Source organism: Rhincodon typus, chromosome 12 (genome assembly GCF_021869965.1).
Source record: "Rhincodon typus isolate 14 chromosome 12, sRhiTyp1.1, whole genome shotgun sequence".
Classification (NCBI taxonomy): domain Eukaryota; kingdom Metazoa; phylum Chordata; class Chondrichthyes; order Orectolobiformes; family Rhincodontidae; genus Rhincodon; species Rhincodon typus.
Window position 1 is genome coordinate 19,591,722 of NC_063343.1, and position 14,548 is coordinate 19,606,269.

The 14,548-nt window shown below is 40.1% G+C and overlaps 1 long non-coding RNA gene across 2 annotated transcripts in view; it reads left to right on the forward strand.

Moving 5' to 3' along the window:
* The first annotated feature begins 55 nt into the window (after positions 1–55).
* The window catches only part of LOC125484598, a 41,290-nt gene continuing 26,797 nt past the window's right edge, over positions 56–14,548 (forward strand). Inside the window, exons 1-3 of one of the 2 annotated variants that reach the window (XR_007263431.1) lie at positions 56–368; positions 7,276–7,367; positions 8,852–11,091. This is a non-coding gene — a long non-coding RNA (uncharacterized LOC125484598). The remainder of the gene's footprint in view (positions 369–7,275; positions 7,368–8,851; positions 11,092–14,548) is intronic. The other variant, XR_007263430.1, reaches the window with a different exon arrangement.

A 14,548-nucleotide genomic window follows, 5' to 3' on the forward strand; every position in this document is an offset into this window, starting at 1 on the left:
TCCGGGGCGGGCCTTGCAGTACCGCCCGCCTCTCTGCCACCCTCCTATTGGCCCAAATCAACAGTGATCTTCTTTAGATTCGTGTCGTCGAGCTATCCATCAACTGTAGTTGGTGCGGCCTATTGTCCTGTAGTTGCGACGAATTGTCGGATTTGCTGTCAATCTATTGAGGTTCGGGCACGAGGTGCTGCAGGATTGGTCCTGAAATAGCTGCTGCGTTGTCATGAGAACCTGCGTCGCTCAAGTACGTTCTGAGATTTGTGAATGGTGAGACAAGCTGTCAATCAATCATCTTTGCCCCGAGGCTTACAGCAGTTTCTGACTCGTTGGACTACTTGTCAATTATCGAGCACCCAGCTATAAATAAGGTTATGGCTTCTGTGAAATTGACTAGAATCAATATCGATCTTTGGCAATTATATATATTAACTGTATCACCGAAACCAAGATTTGTAAAGTGATAACTATTAGCAACGTAATACTGTACTTTTGAAAAGTTACTTTGCTTTACCCCATCTGTGAGAGCAAATCTTTGACCCCTTTACATGTGATCTATTTTAAGGACATTTCAAAAGGTCTTGGGAAGTTAAATGCAATTGTTGGGGAATTCCGTGAGCTCTGGGAGAAAAATTTCGCACATTTATTGAATTTTAAGCACTCTGAGAAACTGAAATTCACATTATATAGTACTGAAAGCTCTAAAATGCCCAAATGGTTTGAAATGCCTTTCCTTTCATCCCCTCTTGTTTCAATGCATTAGTGATGCGCTTTAAAGGTAGGGCGAAGTAGTAGGGTGTGCATTTACTCCCACTTTTCAGTAATTTGTTTAAAACTTGTTTTCCTTGTTTAAATGAAAGAGGTATGAAACATTTCATTAAGCCTCGACTGCAATTAGAAACTTGAGCACGTGATTTACAGAACAGCAATGTTTCCAGTTCAGAGTGGAGGGGAATGATAGCAAGGGGTGGGGGAAGTGTACCCAGCTGCTTTAAAGCGGACATTTAAATGTGGAAGCAAGACCTCAGCCTGGTGCCTGAAAATATGTAGGAATGCAAGTATCTACAACGATGCCCTTTCAGCAGATTGCTCTAGGTTGGAAACCATTGATATCCACATGCTCAACAACATTCTGCATACATTTGACCCAACAAAAATCCTATATCAGACCTAAATTATAGTAATTAAATTTGGTGAGATCATTCGGCACCAGGGGAAAATAGTCTTAAATACTTTTTCCTCCTCAACCATTTCAAAGTTGTTAGGTGCTAAAATTTACTGTTTGTGTCTTTATTGGATAATATAGTGAATAGAGATATTTTTGTGAGATAAATCCAGTTGAAGAATCATCCTCAGCATTTCTGATCAAGTTCATCCCTATTTACCATGTAATCATTCTTAAATGAAGCCAGTGTTTCGGACTCAATTTTCCCATACTGGACCACTTATTTTTGTTATTGATCACTCTTTTCAAATAAATACTTCCTGACATATCTGATAAAATTTCCCTTCTTGTTCCCTGTTTTAATTTTTTCTTGTGCTCTATTCCCTTCCTGGCCATGGTCTTCTCTGTCTCTGTAACCTTCCCTAACCTAACAACACTCCAACATGTCTGCACTTTGCAATTCTGGTTGTTTGCATGTTGGGATTTTCATCACCACCATTGTGGTGCAACTTCACCTGCCTCGGCCCTAAGCTTTGGAATTCTCTCTCTATTCTTCTCCATCACTCTGATTTCCATAAATCACTCTTTGAAGCTAAAACTTGCCACTTTTAGTCACCTGATTTCTGTGGCTCCTGTAACATTTTTTATGACATTAAAGGCATTGTATAAACACAAGTTGCTTTGTTATGCATTTTAATAAAAACATCCCCCGTGATGCAAACCTTCGTGGCATGGAGCTCTCATGCTGATCTTTATAGTTCAATCATATAATTAGCCTCTGCATGGCCTGTTATGTCACATTGTCCAAAACTCTGCAGCCTACAGACTAAAGCACTAGATAACGTCAGCTTGGTTGCTGAGGTTTGCGGCTCAACTCATTTGGTAATGTAACCTGGAAGTCTAATCATTAGTGTATTGACACCTTACATTATTTAGTTAACCAGCATCTTCATCTATTAAAGATAACAAGGTGTAGAGCTGGATGAACACAGCAGGCCAAGCAGCATCAGAGGAGCAGGAAAGCTGACATTTCGGGCCTAGAAATTTTCTGAAGAAGGGTCTAAGCCCAAAATGTCAGCTTTCCTGCTCCTCTGCTGCTGCTTGGCCTACTGTGTTCATCCAGCTCTACACTTTGTTATCTCTCTTCATCTATTAAATTCTATCTTGACTTGTTCTATCCCAACCTCGGAGAATAAATTCCTCCTGCTTTCATTCTTAGCTGGTGCTGTGACTCATAAGGGGAATTTTTTTTGAAGAAGAAGATGTCTCTTCCTGAGAATTGACTGCAGTGCTCACTTACACAGCGTGAGCTGTACCCAACATCTCAATTTATGTGGAACTCTGCCTTCCAAATCCTATTCGACACTGAACTACTTACTTATTGCATCTGTCCCCATTGACTTCTTCCCATATCCTAATGAAAATCCTCTTCTTTGTTTCCAAACTATCTACATTCTCTCACAACATCCCCATGCCCACGTTCAGACATACACGCAGATTCCTTTGTTTCACCTTAATTCTGAAAATCCCTCTGGTTTTACATTTCCCTAGCCTTAACTTCCAACCACCTGAAAATAAGTCGGCCCACTGGGGGCTAATCTCACTAATTTTCTTTCTGTTTCATATCTCTTTGGAATGCACTGGCCGATCAAGTCGTCAATAATCCACTTGGTTCAGAATGCGTAGAATGTAGTTACAATCAAATTTCTTAAGTCGCCTGTTCAGAATGTAGATGAAGCAAACACAAAAAGTGCTGGAGAAATTCATCAGGTCTGGCAGCGTCTATGGAAAGGCAAACTGGGTTAACATTTCAAGCCTGATATGACTTATTCAAAATGCAGATGATTGCATCAATATTCTGATATCTATCTGAAAGTTGGCCTGCAAGTGGTCCATTAATAAAACCTTGCCAGACTGACTATGTTCTTCTCTCTGGCAGGGCAGAGATCAAAACCGTGAAACTATTAAGTTTGTTCTTCCAGTATGAATGTAAGTTTTGAGCTTTTCGGGGGTGTTGATTTATTTTGTGGAGAGTTCAATGAGGTATCTACCCTTTGCAGTTGGAAGCGCAGTTTGCCTTCTGGTTGGGAGCTTGGTGCCTATCCAAAAAAAAATTCAAGAGATGTTGATTGCAACCAGCAGCTGAGTCCCAAACCAGATATGCATTAATACCATTACCTTGGCAGTGAAGGAGGTACACTCACCAATTGTGATTTCTTCATTAAGTGAATTTGTAGAAGAGCTGTAGATTTTCAGTTATGGATATTTACTGCCCAGGACTTCTCTAGTATTGGATACTTTATGTGGCTTCAAGGACCTCACAGCACATATGAAATTTCTCAATGTGTTTGAAGAGAGGTGAAACCTAGCACTGCTGAAGACCCTCCAAGGAGCAGGAAAGTTGACGTTTCGAGTCAGGACCCTTCCCCGAAACATCAACTTTCCTGCTCCTCTGATGCAGCCTGCTGTGTTCCTCCAGCTCCACACTGTGTTGTCTCTGACTCCATCTGCAGTTCTTGCTTTCACTGCTGAGGAGCCTCACTGTTTATGCTGCCATTGCACTGGAATCATTTGCATCCTCCACATTCCTGCCTTGAATGTGCATACCTTCATCACCAACATATTTAGATATAGCAGCAAAGTCAAAAACTTCTTTGGGATTTGGAGTAGAATACAGCAGGTCAAGGTGACTTTGAAGGTGGACACCAGGGGAGCAATCCTCCCTCCAGCTTTGCTATCACATGAATCTGAGGCTGCTTTGTTTACGCTGGGCTGTCCCAGAGTTTGTTGTATAACAAATCTGTGACAAATCTGGCCCCATGATGGACAATTGCTACACAGTCATCTGTAAGAACTACAAGCAGGAAGGCTATCAGACAAAAGATTGCAAGCAGACTAAGGGCTGCAGTCTTGTGGTTGGGAGACCACCTCCACAGGACCTGCCCAACTGTTTCATAACTAAGAGAGCATGTGGACAAAAAGACAATCACTGTTATCATAAAGGAAATTTGCAATTGTTGATCTGTCAAGCCCTCCAGGTTTGACAAGACGGAGAAAAAGGATGTGGCAGTAAACTGGCAAATGATAATACAGTCCTCTGAGCCTCCGATCAAATCAATGGAGGAGAAGCTAGCAGAGGGAGAGCTGGGTTGGTGGCAGCTGATCAAGCAGATCAGAAAAAAGAAAGAGTCAAGAGGACCATTGACTGGAGATATCCCTTGTCTGACATGGAAAACAGGGGCTGTGACCCTTTCGATAAGGAAGGACAAGGAGGTCAAGTGCAGCAGAAGCAGCAAAATGATGAGGAGCTGGAGGAAAGGAAATCTTAACTCCAAAATAGTGAAAACAGTGAAGAAGTCAGAGGAACAAAACTTAAAGTGAAATACCTTGCATAGACCAGCTCTGTGAAACCAGAACTAGCAATGCCCTCAGGATGAACAGATTGGAATGATTCAACAAAGTCAACTCAAACCTTACTGAATACATGCTGCCCCTCCACCAACACCTCCCCTCTCACCCTCTCCATATTACTGTGCTGGACAATGCTAGCAAGAGAGGCTTTCCCAGTCCAATAACAGTTAGACTATTTGTGAAGATTGCACTTACACAAAATCAGAGCCAGACACTGCAATATCAAAGACCATAGATCTTGTAGGTGAAAGCAGATTTAAAGTGCAGGCATGCTATTCATTCCTTCATTATTGTCACAGAGGTACAAAAGACTACACCTTCACCTCTTACTTATTGATTTCATTGTCAGGAAGGTGATGATGGGCACAGAGTTTGACATCCTGCGGCCACATCATGATTTGAAAGACCTGGACTTCAGAGACGTGATTACCTCGTTGACTAAAGAATTATGCATAACAATCAAAGACCTATGTACCAGTCTTGCCAAGGTTCAAGACAATGATGACTTGATGAATACAAGGCACACCCATCACACTGTTTAGTAACAGAACATTGAGGATGTTAATTACTTTCCAACCTAGGGGAAAGCATCTCCAGTAGAAGTGAGGTTTTGATTGGTATCCATACAAGAATAGGCAAAGCAGCATTGCATTTCCAGCCATCCACGTGATCTGATCATCCAACAGCATCAATACAACCATGAAATTGCAACTCTGTTGTATCCCTTGTGGAAAAGTTCAAGCAGAAGAACACTTCTGATCATATATCATCAGGCACTCAGTAATTTCCTTGAAGCAGAAAAAGGAGATGGTGGTTCTTGTCGGATGGTTCCATGAGCGGATAGTCAAAGCCATTTGGCAGAGTGCTTTCAAACAACTATCAAGATATAGCTTGGTTGGTAGTGGTGAGAAGGGCCCTCCACATTAGATCCTTCCTGCATGTTCAAAATCTTATCCGTCCGCATGATGCCCTTGAGAAGCTGTGATGGGGAAGAGAGTAGCCCACCTCCTTCTGGAATGTGGTTTAACAAAGAAAAAAAATGCAATGCTGTTGAAGTTGACTTAAGTGGCTTTGCGATACAAGAGTTTGTGCTCTACAGGTTGTTCTTAGGATGCACACTGTGATTAATATCAATTAGAAGACAATCAATTCAATGAAAGATACTATTTGATCTGCCTGAAACCTCCACTGCAAAGTGTTGTTTGCGACTGAATGATGCAGACTGGCATATTCCAAGGTCCAGAAGAACATACCAAGGCATAAACTAAATCACAGAGTAGCCATCATAATAGAATCATGGGCAAAAGCTGCCATCTAAGGCCTTTAAACCATAGTACACTGAGGGGCTGAAAACTGGGTAAAATGGGGTAGTATAGTTGAAATGTAATAAATATCGTAAACATTAACTGTAAGTATGGTAGCATACAGATTAGATTCAATTTGTATCCTATGTCAATTTTGAATAATCATGAGATGAATTTTTATAAATTTTATAAATAAATATATAAATAAAGATTGTCTTTGGTTCTATTGCATCAACATGGTTTTTATATCCACTCTCATGTCCCATCACCTCTGAGATGTTTGCCCTCTTTGAACACATCCTACTTGTTATATCATTCATAAAAAGCTAGGAACTAATTATTATATGGCTATATATCCTGGGGTGCCACATTCACTATTACACTGCATGTACCACATGGAGACCACAAAGAAATACACTTGTGCAATGTTAACATTTTGAATCTAAAGGGCAGTATTTCTAAGTTACAGGAACTGAAGGCTTAACACAATTTCAACCTAGTTTCTGCTCCAGTTATCTTCTGATTCTATCTCTCTAGCCATTTATAACCAAGGTCCAGATTTTACACATTGATTTTAGTTTGTAAAGGAGTCTCATGCAGCATTTTGTTTAAGGCCTTTGGAAACCATCTCATGACACTTCCCTCCCCCTCTCTTCTCTCCACATGCTTTCCCCACCCAACTGAGAACGGGCTATCACAGTTAATTATTATAGGATAAATAAATATGTATATTACATATATATATATAAAATATATAACTGAACCATATTCACTACGAAGAACAAATTGCCAAAACTAAAGCATTTATTATTTAGCTATTTTGGATATGACCATAAGAGACATACAAGGCTGTGGAGGTGCGATCCACGCTTTATGAAACCATACTGAATGTCATTTATTTTTCTACTTTCATTTGCATACTCTTCCAATTTATTTTTGAATACTGGTCTCATAAGCTTTACAATTATAAAGATCAGACTAACGGCTATCTTGCTGTCAAATATGGCTTTTAACATGCTTCCTGAATATGGAAACTGTTTGTATGTATTTCTAGTGTATTAATCCAGGTCTCATTGATTCACTCAAAATCTTCTCTCTTGACTCTCTCAGCTTTAGTTAATCCATTTGGTGTTGTTTATTGGTTTTCAGTCTCTTGAGGCAATCTAAAACATTTGCTTCACTAAAGCCAGAATTCCAGAGCAAGCACAATATGTGTTTCAAGCTGGAGGAATTTTAATATTAAAGTTGGTTAAAAATCTTCCAAGAAACTTGTTTGTTGTTCTCTGTTCATCCTCAATGATAACCTCATTACAGTCTGAAATTTAGCTTCCTTTATGAACTTCGTTTTGCTGGAAGTATTTATCAACATTTGCATATATTTTTATGCACTCTTTCCAGGTCACTTGGGATGTGAAAGACAATACAACGTGGAGGTGGAGGAACACAGCAGGCCAAGCAGCATCAGAGGAGCAGGAAAGTTGACATTTCAGGTCAGGACCCCTCTTCAGGAATAGGGAGGGGAAAGGGAGCTGGGAAATAAATAGAGAGGAGGGGTGGGGCTGGGAAAGGTAGGTGGGATGGTGATAGGTGAATGCAGGAAGGAAGTGGTGGGGATTGGTCAGTGGGATAGGTGGGGCAGACAGATGGGAAAGAAGATGGACAGGTTGTGTTGGGCCATGGGGGTGGGAGGAAGGATGCTGGGGCTGGAGAAAGGTAGGTGTGGGTGGTGATAGGTTGGATGCAGGTAGGGGGTAGTGGGGGTTGGTTGGCGGGAAGGGTAGGGCGAATGGATGGGGAAGAAGATGGACAGGTTGTGTCTGGTCAAGGAGGCAGGGATGAGAGGATGGGAGAGAAGGCAGGGAGAAAGTGCTCACCATCCAAAGGCCTAAACAGTCTTTCCAGGTGAAGCAGCATTTCGCCTGTACCTCCTCCAATCTTGTGTATTGTGGCCTACTCTACATTGGAGAAACCAAACGCAGGCTGGGTGACCACTTTGAGGAACACTTCTGGTCTGTGTGCCAGCAAGACCCTGACCTTCCTGTAGTCAGTCATTTTAAAGGCATCCTGCTTGCATGCCTACATGTCTGTCCTCAGTATGCTACAGTGAATCACTGGAGGAATTGGAGGAACAACATCTCATCTTCAGACAAGGCTTTACAGCCTTCTGGACTTAATATTGAGTTGAACACCTTTAAATTGTGGACCATTTCTTCCCTCTATTCTAGCTTGTTATCATGTCCTCCTCTCCCCCAGTCCCAGTTACTGTCTTTTCAAGTCTGGCAGGAGTCATACCATTGTTCATTCTCACATTCCAATCAAGTAATCTGAACATCTTTTCTCCACCAGCACCCGACACCCACTGTGCCCACAACCCCCATTCCCCAGAGTATAGCATAAATGCTGTCCTCTCCACATCACATCAGCTCTGATGAAGAGTCATCTAGATTTGAAATGTCTTTTGTCTCAAACATGAACTTTGTTCTCTTGCCACCAACTCAGTTTTGTTCCTTAGTCACGTCTGACCAAATGCAACATTGATTTCCAATTTGATCCTGAGAAGTTTCTTATCCCATCACCTTGACCACTGACTTTCACCTCTAATAATACTGTTTTGACCACACCCCAAGTATAGTTTCCCAATTTATTATGGGACACACCAAGTTGTCAAGAAAGGGTGAACTGGGTCCCTTTCTTTATTTACTTGGTCCCTTAGTTGATCGCAATTAATTTATTTTAGAAAGGGTCCTTTCCTTTGTGGATGTCTTTCTCTTAGACCAAGTGAATTCATGTTTGGAAACAAACCAATTTAACCAGGCTTTCTTAAGTTAACATAATGGCATTTTCTTTAGTTACTAAATACGAGTATACGCTGATTAGAAGTAGGATATGTGTCAATATAGTGCCATGGTGATGGATTAGAACCCCAAAGTACTGTGGACATTTTAACCTTTTAATTCCAAATCATGTTTTTTAGAAGAGGACTGCTGCAGACAACAAAAGACTACATATGTAAATTCAGTCCTGTTCGCAAAGTCCTGAGTGGGACCCATGGAATGTTGCGCCTGTAGAATGTAAGGGGAACTTCAAACAATGAGAGAGAGATGTAACAGGACGACATAATTTAGGATCAGATAATCTTCCTCATTCAGCAGAAAGCCACAACTTGCAGATATTTTTTGAATTTTGACTTTTATGAATATACAAAAAATATTTAAAAATTGACTGTAATCCTGGTCTGCATGTGCTACTGAAAGAATGAATGCTAATGAACTGAGGCATCCATGTATACTAACCTGGGTTCAAGTGCATGTGTGCATGAAGTTAATAGCGATAGGACCACATTTAGTCGTGCTTGTATTGCAGATAAAAGGACTCTGCAGTCCTTTGTGCTGCCAGTAAACCCATGGTGAGAGAAAACAGGTCAAAAGGATGTCAACTAACTGTAAAAGCCAAAAATTGCTAAATCAACTGTTCAGATATCTATTTTCCACTATCTATTCTTCACAAGACACCCAGAGAGACTGATCCATATATCTTTTAACCTTTTTGGACTCACTTCCTGTTCTTAATCTCTGTGTATCTGTGTTGCTTTATTATTCTTCTCATGTTCAGTAACTAATAAATTGGCATTTTCATTAACTCAAAGATGGTTATATTGACTCCCTTTTAAACATTGTTCCTTTCGTCTGGGAGAAAGTTGTGCTTTTTAATTGAATCTTGTTCTGAATGACCATGGAGGCAGGTGATTAAAGAAAGGGAGCCAGTTGTCCATATGGAAACTTTGCTTTGGATTTGATCATTACACCAGGTAAAAATTAAAAATGATGTATGGTTCCATGAAAAGTAGACATTGGGACATCGCAGCCATTATGTTGCATGATGCAGTAGCACTGATGTTGGTCGATGAGCAGCTGATTTCAAGATGCTAAGCTAAACACACCTTTGCATATATCTTTTGATTGTGGTTTCCCTTGCCTTTAGGTTCCCAGCAAAAGAGAGAGACTTCTCTTTCTATCGTCAATGTAATGATCCCTAAAAGGTTTTCTTAGTTGGATCCTAACAGCACACACTTTCACCCACTAACATACACAAACCAGGATTCAAACTGGCTTTTAACCCCTGTTCATGTATTCTTGAAAGGGGAGTACACAAAAATGTCTCTCACTCAGATACTCTCTTTGCTCTCATCATTTTCACAATCAGAGATAACTCATAGATTACAGTTCAGTTTGAAGTGCATTTCATCCTTTTGAAATCCTTGTTTTTGAAGCCTCCTTGGCTCTTGTTAGTTGTGACCTTTCGTGGTACCCTGGGAAATTGGGAAAATCCACACAGATCTTTCAGACAGTCTCTGGATTACATTGCACAAAATTTACATTCTCAGTCATTTTTCTAATCAACACGTGTTGTAATTATAGTTCAATATATCAGTAATTAAAACATGGCTATGATCTATCACCATAGTTAGTGCTAAAACCGTCATCTGTGCCTTTGATACTTGCAGCCTTGATTATTTCAATACTTCTCTGATAGATTGCAATCTTCATAAACTTTAATGTATTAAAAACACCACCAAGCTTGTTCACCTCTGTGCTTGCTGACCTATATTGGCTCCCTGTCCATCAACATCATAATTCTCATCTAAGTTTTGAATTTCCTCAAGACTTTCCTCCATATCTCTGTAACCTTCTCCAAGCATCAAGAAGGGACAGATAATATTCATTACACACAAGTGGCAGGCAATGACCATTTCCCACATGACAGAATCTAACCATTTTGCCTAGATATTCGATGGCAAACATTGCTCAAATCCCTCAGTTAACAAAAAAAACTTTGATTTGATTTGATTTGATTTATTTATTGTCACGTGTAGCTAAGAACAGTGAAAAGCTTTGTTTATGAGCAGTGGAGGCAGGTCATAATAACCAAGGACATACGGATCATAGGATAAAAAAAAAATTAAACAGAGGCATACAGTTTATGAAGTATAGGCTGTACGCTAGGCAAGATCAATAATAGTAAGATCAGCATTATTTGGAGTTAGAGAGTCCATTCATCAGCCCAATATTGAACAGGAAGAAGCTGTTCCTGAACCAGCTGGTGCATGTGTTCAAGCTTCAGTAACTTCTGCCTGATGGAAGAGGTTGTACGAGAGCATCGCCAGGTGTGATGGGTCTTTGATGATGCTGGCAGCCTTTTGCAGCAACAAGCCATGTAAGTGGAATCTATGGATGAAATGTTAGCTTCCATGATGGTCTGAGCTGTGCACTCTGAATTAATTATATTCCTCTAATTTTGGATTCTGTTATGTTCCCGATTTTAGTTGCTCCACTTTTGTTGGCCATGTCTTTGGCTGTCTAGACCCTAAGCTCTGGAATTCACTCTCTGATCCTCTTCACCTCTCTATCTAATTTTCTCTTTTATGATCCTCCTTAAAACTTACATACTCTACCAAGCATTTTATCATTTCTCTATGTGCTTTAGTGTCAAATTTTGCTTGACAATACCTCTGCAAACACCGTGAACATTCCGCTATACTGTGGGTGCTATATAAATATGCTGTTTATTGTTTCAATATGTACTGAATATGAAACTTTACATAGAATTTTACAGCACTGCAATGAGACAATCAGCTCAACAAATATCTGCTATATTTGAATTTGTTGTTGTCTGCATCTTTGATCTCATGTCGGTTCCTCTGTGTCAGGATATTGTAAACTCAAGTATCCTCAAAGGCTTGAGCAGATAATCCAAGCTGACATTTCCAAGCAGCATTGAGGTAGTGCTGTCTTTTAGATGAATTCAGATATACATAAGAGACCTCACGATACTATTAGCAAAGAGTAGGGGAGTTTTCTCAGTCTGCTGACCAATACTTATCTCACAATCAGAATCAGTAAACAGACCTGGTCACTTGCCTTTTTCCTGTTCATGTGACCCTGTTATGTAAAAGTAGATTGCAATATTTTTCTACTTTTCAACAGTGCTTGCATTTCAAAGCAACATTGTTGTCTGTGAAGCTCTCAATGGAATTTGATGCAGTAGAAAAGACTATTTTAGATGCATTTGAGTTAGTTCTTGAGGCATACAGGCAAAAGTTTTGAAACATATGAAGACAGCCTAGACAGACCTATGTTTAATTTGAGAGACAAGTGATTTTGACTGTTGGATACACGCGTTAAGAGTAACTGCAATGTATGAAGCCCTTATTATTGTTATAAAAGGAGTATGAAAGATATAAAGGATATTTGATGAAAAGTAACCCCTCATTAGATACAACAAAACCCATAATTATTAATAAGGGATACAGGAGTTACTCAAACTTCGTTACTGGATTAAGACACAATTCGTCCTGCAAGAGTCCATTGACAGCCAAAGTTTTAATAAATGGAATTTGTGAAGAGGATATACCTGCTCCTTTGTATAAAGTAAACTTACGATGTGACAATCTCCAGAACAGAGAAAATAGGGAATGTTCAGACATTACCTTTAGGTGGGTTTGGCTTACTACTACGTAATAATTTAGCAGACCCAGGAGTTAGAATAAAGATACCCCAGATGCAGCATGACTCGCTATCTCCCACTCCTGTCTCCATAGAATTTCTTGGGAACTTGATGGACTTTCAAAATGCCAGCATTTCAGTTATCCTGGTAAAACCTGAAGATGTGGACTGTGATGAATTTACACCAACTGGAATCCAAGTTGGTTGGACTCAGAGCTAGACATTTATTGTCCATCTAAAACTGTCAACAATTCAGTTTCATTAACAGGGAATCCAGGGTACATATAAGCAGACATTACAGTTCACCTGAGCAGATAGTACATTTTACCAGTTCTAAGGAAGGGTCACTGGACCCAAAATGTTAACTCTGACTTCTCTTGACAGATGCTGCCAGACTTGCTGAGCTTTTCCAGCAATTTCTGTTTATGTTACATTTAATCATTTGTTTACAGACCCTTGATTCACAGGTTTGCTCTTTTTCCATTTTGCCTTTTCAAACAAAAGACTTTGTAGAGACTTGTCTTTGTCTTTTTGTGTGTGTGTCTGTGCATGGAACTAAAACAATATAGTTTGATAGCTTAGAAGCTAAGTAATAGTTATCACTTCTTTAAGAATATGTTCTTTTTTATTCATTCACGGGATGAGGGTGTCGCTGGCCAGGCAGCATTCATTGCCCATCCATCTTTGCCCAGAGGGCGGTTACGAGTCAACCATATTGCAGTGGGTCTGGAGTCGCATGTAATGTTGAAAAGTTTTGAGTTTATTTAAAGAAGCCTGGTGGACATTTCTTTTATTCGGGATAACAGAACAAAAGAAAAGCAATTGGCCATTTTAGAAATTGAATCAACCCATTTTCATCAGTGCATTCTTCCAAGCACAATGGCAACAATTTGTAATATTGCCATAGGTTATTCGACACTGTCAACACTCTCTGTGTACTAGAGAGTTAGGTGAAGGGGAAGGCAGAGACTGATGCCACATTCTGAACTATTTAAAATCAGTTGACTTTTTTCCAGTTTTTATTTACATTATGAAATAGGAAATTCTTTGAAGGCTCTAGACTTGAAAAAGATGCACTCTGAACCCCTGCAGCTGGCTAGTCAACTGGCATTAACTTTGCTTCTTTTCAACTCTCTACCTTCTGCTGTAGGCTTGGTTCAAACACTAACTTCCACAGAAATGGATGCAGTAAACATAAAATACAATTTGTTGTATAATGTTATAGTTGTGAAAGTTTTAATATTTCAGCTATACTGAGATTCACCCAGTCTGATGATGTCACACACCATCTGGGTGGAAATTCAGTGGAAAACTGGCACAGTGTTCTGATGGAGATGCATATGTCTACTCTACCTCTTGTAATAATAGTTAATATGCCCAAGGGTTAATGGAATCTGTATGCAGTTACTGAGATGTAACGAATTAAATCTTGTTATCTAAGGCCAAAGCTTTTTCTGATGATGGTTATTCACAATCCATCCTCCACCACAGATGATGGGATCAGCCCTTAGGCCAGCATAGGAAGGAGAGTTGGTGGAAGCATTCTACCCCAAACAGAAGTACCAGTGCATACAGGTACCATACCAGAATGCCTCATTCTATGAGTGGTATGCATCATTGTCCAATACCATATGCTGATAGTGGAAGATAGTGTTGTAAAAAGGAAAAAGGGGAAAAAAATCATTTCAGACAATATGTTAAGAGCATTGTTGTTATAAGAAAGGCTAGTTAGTCAGCAGTTGAAAGCATTGAAACAGATGTTGAACAGTGCAAGCTTGTGGAAGCAGTAACCACTTCATAGTTGCACTCCAAAGCAAAAAAGACAGCCAGACCTGGGGCTAAATACACGAGAAGTCAGTGCTAGGTACAGAAAGTCACACCTGTGCAGAACTGAGCAGACCTGAGATAACAAGGTATAGAGCTGGATGAACACAGCAGGCCAAGCAGCATCAGAGGAGCAGGAAAGCTGACGTTTCAGGCCTAGACCCTTCTTCTGTAGTTCCTACTATCTCTGAGCAGGCCTGAGGTAGGATTTGGCTGCAGTGTGAATGCATATCAAGGCGTCTATTAGTAAATCAGATCCCTAAGGGAAAGGGTAGAAAACCTATCTGAAAGGGGTAAAACCCAGGCTGAGAGGCTGGAGAAATGAAATGGATGTGCTCAGTGAT